Genomic DNA, 5723 nt, shown 5'->3' with positions numbered 1-5723 from the left:
ACATCAATTTAACTTCTATTTATATTCAATAATTTAAATATTATCTAATTTAATTTATACAAAAAAATAATTTTAATTGAGTCTTATTTTTTTATTGGCAGTCAAATGTTAAGTCTTTGTGTTAATTTGAACTTCTCTTTTCTTTTCTTTTCTTTTTTTATTCATTTTATATTTAAATAGGTTGGTATCTAACTATCTAATCAAAAGAAGAATAAATAAGGTATATAGTCATTCTAACATTATTTGTAACTATGCGTCATTATGTCTTAAATCTGTGGTGGAATATCTTGGCTCGGCATTTAAACTTTTTTTTATGAGCCAATTTATTCTTTTATTGTTAAAGTTAAATTGAAATATTTATGATTTTATCTTTTCAAATGCTTTTATGTAAATAACATAATTGGTTGCATTTGTAGACAATATTATTATGTTAAAACCCGAAATGAGCAAATACAATCTAATATGAGATAAATTTTGTTCTTGAAATTTTTTTATTGTTATGGTAAATATACTATTAAAGAAAATTGTCTTTATTAAAATCTACCGTTAAAATGTTTCTTTTGTTAGTACTATATTTATCATTGGAATTAAAATAATATAACGAACATACTTACCTATTAAAACTTTACATTTTTCAAATTTATAACCTTGTGCCATTACAAAGGCTATTGGATAAGTCAATATTCCTTGACAACATTATTAAAATATCATCTTTAGGTATTTGTTTTTGTTAAGATAAACCATAACAACTTATATTATTCAATAATTCTGAATCAAAAAAATCTAGTTAACTCTATATATTTTATTCACCTATATAAATTGAATATGAACTAAGATATATTAAATAATTCAACCATATGCATACAAAAAATTAATAAAAAAAAATTAATAATAGTCATATATATGTTATTCTACCAAAGATTATATTTAGACAAATCAATACTATAATACTAATTGGTCCTCCTAAAAATAACAATATTAGTTAAGTAGATCTTTAATTATTTGTGTTGTTAAATAAGTAGGTTATATATAGAAGTCTTTTGTTGGGATCTATTTGTCCCACTAAAATACAATATTTTAAACCACTACGAAATAATGTCATTTTGTGTCACTTCGAGAAAAATGTTGAGTATTGTCAGATTTACTATTGGACATTAGCATCGAGTTTACCGTCGAATATATACCGGCGGATTTGGCAACTAAATCGTCGAAGAAATAAAAATACAGTCAAATTCTACTTTTCGACGGTAAATTTTCTGGTAATATTTGGAGGAAAAAAAGAGTAATTGGCACGTGCATTACGGTCAGATATACATGCGAATAAATCCGAAGGTAACTTGGATTAGTGAAACGTTACATTTTGGAGCACCGTATCCGACGGTAATTGTTCTTTAAATTCGAACTGCGAGCCATCTTCCCCCTCATTGTTGATGTTTCGGTGACCACCGCCAACCACCTCCAGCCACCCATCTCCCTTCTCCAGTAACATGATTATTTTTTAATTAATTTTTCTTTTTGTTTTAGTTAAATTTAGGTTTTATTTGTTAATTAGTATTATGATTTAGGTTTTTGAGTTGATTAACGTTTTAGGTATTATAATTTATGTTTTTGAAATTTGTTTAAACGATTGAGTGAAAGTTGATTAAAGATTATAAATGGATTAGTAGCTCTACTAGTAAATTTTATTAGTAACAATGCTTGAAGTCTCTTGGTGGGTGGATTAGGATTTGAACCCTTGTTTGTTGCCTTTATGATTGAAAAAATTAATAACTTAATGACAATTAAAGATAACAAACCAATAATGAGTAAATTGTTTGATATTTGAAAATTTGTGTAGGGTTGAGAGATATTTGGTTTGGAAGGAACCTTGAAGGATGAAAAAATTCGAATTTCAAAGGAGCTTCTGTCGAAATTTTTATAAGATTTTGAATGAAATTGAAAAATAAGAATGATGGAAATTGTTGTTGCAAATTTTATAAGATTTTAATTTGATTAATTCTAAGTAAAAATTTTAATTTTAGTGGTTGTAAATTTGAATTAATTTGTATGTTCTTTGCGGACATGACGATAGGTAGAGGAGTTACGAATCGGCTGTATGGTCGTGGTAGAGGGAGGGTGTCTATTGACTATTGGTATCTCTGGGACTTCTCGGTCATTGCCCTCTACTCCTACTACTCCTGTGATGTCACAGGCAATGGGTGCATAGGATCAGTCGTTCATCATGGTCTTTAACTTCAACTACGTGGGTCCTTCTGCTGTACCACCCTCACAACTATGAAGTCATCTGGTCGCTTCACCAGAATGGACTCCTCCACCACCTCCGTCCGCTCAGCAGTCCACTATTTTAATGATAACGACGCCTCCAGCGACAAACACTGTGGTGCCAGAATCCTCTCATGGATCCTAGCTAGATGGCCCTCCACCAGCTCCCATCGTACAGATGACGATTTGACCTGATGGTTTGACAACATGAGTACTATTTTAAGTCTTTTATATGCATACTATTTTAGTTAGTTAGTTTAATTTAGTTAAACTTAATTTTCTAGTTTTAGTGAATTTAGCTTGTTAAGATAGGTTAGTGGATTTAGGTTGTTAAGATATCTAGTTTTATATGTATACTACTTCATTGTTGATGAATGTTGCAGCTTAAGTCATATAATTTCATATCGGATTGTTTGTGAATTGTTTAGGGCCTGCTGTTGATGAATAAAGTTTGTGGCGCATTCTATTTATAGATAAAACTCTGTCAAAATTTTTAAAAAATCTAAACACAATTGAAGTTTATAGATTGTTTCAAATAATTTTTGAATAAACTACTAATCTTGAGTTTTTCATTGATAAGTTTTGCACCAAATAACAATGTATTTATACAAAAGTGTACTAATGTCATCAAACTGATGTACGACCATGTGTGGCCAAGCTACACAAAGATCCCTACTAAGACTAGAAAGCGATGTTTCCAGAAGTGGGCAGTAAAAACTCTATATATTCAAACCTTACTTAATTTATATCTTCTGTTTTGTTTAATTATGAATTTAATTTCGATTAACTAGTCCTAAATATTCTTTTTGCAAGAGAAATTTATATGGGACAAGATGCACGATGTCATGATTTGGAAGATCTTCGACCATCAGATAGTTAGGCGGCTGTAGCAGATGCTGGAGGACGTACGTGAACGGCGTGGCCACCTCACTATTTGGCTCTGCTCGAATCTTAAAAAGGCACTATACGTCCATTGGGAGACCGATGAGGGGTTTAAGCGTCGTCATCTCACGAACAGAAATAACAGAACATCGGCCAGGTCGTCGAAGTATACTGGTAGGTCAGCGACTTTTATGAAGACAAAGTCAAGGCTGGTATGTAACTTATTTTAATTTGTTATTAATTTTGTTTTGTTTTTCAAATATTATGTCATTATAACTTGATTTAACATGTTTCAAACTGTGTAGTCTAAGTCGTTGAGTCATGATGTGACAATGACAGAGACCTTTAAGTATACCCACACCATGAAGAAGAACAAAGAAAGATTTATTGATCAGCAGGCTGCAGATCATTATGTGAATAAACATCATAGAGTATAAAGTTTAATTTTCAATTAACTGCAATTCTAATAATAACATGTGTTACACAGGAGTCTTGCACACAGAGATTGGCACAGGCCGCAACCCAGTAATCTCAGCAAACTGGAGACGACGTCAACAACTCTGGCACAGCTGAAGTCGATCCTAACACGGTTTGGTGTGACACTGCATCTGATCCATACAAGAACTGCATCTACGGGTTGGGATCATTCTTCGTTGACAATCTCCGCACCTCCGCACTGAGACATTTATCTACATCTACCACCAGTCGGTCCGTTGATCCCGAGGATGGCGTCGATTTGAGGGAGCAGGTGCTGGAGCTCACCCGGAGCTTTCACCAACAGGTTGAGTAGCTGCAGCAGTCTGAGGAGAAGTATCAGGAGATTCTCACATGCATATCAAACAAATTTTCTCAGGCTGGAGTGGAGATGAGAGTTGGAGCAACTTCTGCGGATGAAGTAACAAACGGCGGTGTACCAAGAACAGATGCGGGCCAGTTACAACAACGCTGCTAGTGGCAGCGACACTGTTACTGGGGCATTGACTTCACCGCATAGTCAACCGTCTTAGCAGGACCAGGGGGATGATGACGATGACTATCAGGATCTTTAGATATTGGAGTTTTGTCGTAGATTGTTTCATTGTATATTTTACCATTTTGGTTGTTTATTTTTTTTGTATACTTGATATTTAATTTTTTATATTTGGTTTCTATTATTTAGAATTTGACTACTAATTATGCTAAAAAATAAATTTACATTAAAAAAAAGAATTTGACCACCTATTGTGTAAAGAAAAAAAATTGGATTTACTGTTAGATTTATCGGGGGCAATATTCGATAGTAAATAGGTGGGAAAAAAAATTGTGGAGCACCAAAATTACCGACAGAATTTTTTGACGATAATTACTGGCGGATTAAATAAATAATCCATCGTAGAATCCGCCAATGGCAAAGGTTATACCGTCGGATTGAATCCGACAAAAAATTTGACGGTAAACACATTATCAATGGATAATTTTCATTATTCTACCGGTAAATCCGACGGAACTTAGCGTCTTTCTTGTAGTGCGTATTTTGGTGAAAAACTATTTATTTGGTATTATCATGTGGTATCCTCATGGCTATCTCATTTGGCGCCCACATAGGATCTCTCGATTAGTATTCACTAATCAACAACTCTGACTATTAGAGAGATATGTTTTTAAAAAAATAAAATTCAAAAATCTCGATCATAATAAAATTAAAAATGACTCTGATATAAAATTTTTTAAGAATTTATTGTAGTATATATTCGTAAATTAATTTTAGTTTTCATAAAAAAAAACTTTTAATTTAGCAAATTATGATTGTGTCTGGAATGGGAATAAAAAAATTAGTTTGAAGTGTAAAAAAATTATTTTTTATGATTGTGTTTGGAATGTTATTAATTTGTTAATCTCACGAGGTTTGATTATAGAGCTAAACAAGATTTTCTTGCGATTTGATTGTTTCATATTTCAAGTCCTATTATTCTTAATTGATATGATTTACTAATAACAACTGAATGATATGATTTCAAAATTAACATCAATTTAACTCTTATTTATATTCAATAATTCAAACATTATCTAATCTAATTTGCACAAAAAAATTAATTTTAATTGAGATCCTATTTTTTTAGTGGCATTCAAATGTTAAGTCCCAATGTTAATTTAAACTTTTTTTTATTTTCTTTTATTCATTTCGTCTAAGATTGCATAATTAAAAAAAAATAGATAAGGTGTATAATCCTTCTAACATCATCTGCAACCATGCGTCATTATGCCTTAAATCTATTAGTGAAATATAACTAAAATTGAAGCTTATGTTAGCTCTTAAACTTTCTTTTGCTAGCCAATTTGTTCTTCTATTGTTAAACTTATAAATTGAAATATTTATATTATAATTTTATCTTTTTAAATGCTTCTATGTAAATAATATAAGTGATTGAATTTGTAGACAATATTAATATTATTATGTTAAAATCAATATGAACAAATACAATTCAATATGAAATAAACTTTGTTTTTGAAACTTTTTTATTGTTATATCAAAATACACTGTTATAAAAAATTGTATTTACTGAAATCTATCATAAAAATATTTTATTTATTGGTACTAT

Source organism: Arachis ipaensis, chromosome B10, assembly GCF_000816755.2.
Source record: "Arachis ipaensis cultivar K30076 chromosome B10, Araip1.1, whole genome shotgun sequence".
In the NCBI taxonomy this organism is placed as follows: Eukaryota; Viridiplantae; Streptophyta; class Magnoliopsida; order Fabales; family Fabaceae; genus Arachis; species Arachis ipaensis.
Note: the sequence above shows the minus strand (reverse complement) of the source record.